The 657-nt window shown below is 30.6% G+C and overlaps 1 protein-coding gene across 3 annotated transcripts in view; it reads right to left on the reverse strand.

Moving 5' to 3' along the window:
* The window catches only part of LOC307033190 (uncharacterized protein), a 25,232-nt gene continuing 24,575 nt past the window's right edge, over positions 1-657 (reverse strand). For all 3 annotated transcript variants that reach the window (XM_079671556.1, XM_079671554.1, XM_079671555.1), the window contains one exon: positions 1-657. This exon is cut by the window's right edge and continues 263 nt beyond it. The gene's annotated coding sequence lies outside the window, so the exon portion shown is untranslated.

Consider the following 657-nt stretch of genomic DNA (forward strand, 5'->3'; position numbering starts at 1 on the left):
TTGAAAGAGAAAAACTGTTTATTTCAACAGAAATCATGTCAACGTGTTTTCAGTCAACAAAACTAACTTATCTGGTTTTGGGTTCAAAACATCATATAATTAAAACATATCACCTTGAAATTAACATGATCTTAAACATATTAAAAAAACATTTGGAAGTTTACATGGCCAATTTATACCGTCAACAATACAAAAGAAAGAATTACAAAGCTCTGCCAAGACCTATTAGAAATGAGAAATGTTTATTTACCTGACCTCAAATGTATTTGAAATCAGGTAAATAAACATTTATTATGGTTTTTGAGGAAACTTGTTATTTGATGATTTGCATTATCTCACATTTTGTATTAATTAGAGTGGAATATTTGACATTTCATAAAGCACGATAAAAGAGTAGGTTTAGTGAAATATAAAAGCAGTGGCAGCAAAATAAAGGCAGTTCACCTCAACACATGTTTAAACTGTTAAATGAACCTGAATAGTTAAAGTAAAGTGTGTGATTCTATAAAATGAATGGTTGATCTCTGAGTCTTTCTGTTCCTGTGAATAATGTTCAGATATTTTATAACGTTGTAACTTTCTCTCATGGCTTTTTGCTGTTGCTGATAAATCTGCTCCGTCACTTCACACATCACAACACGAGGACAAGTTCAAATG

Source organism: Notothenia rossii (assembly GCF_949606895.1).
Source record: "Notothenia rossii genome assembly, chromosome: 3".
In the NCBI taxonomy this organism is placed as follows: Eukaryota; Metazoa; Chordata; class Actinopteri; order Perciformes; family Nototheniidae; genus Notothenia; species Notothenia rossii.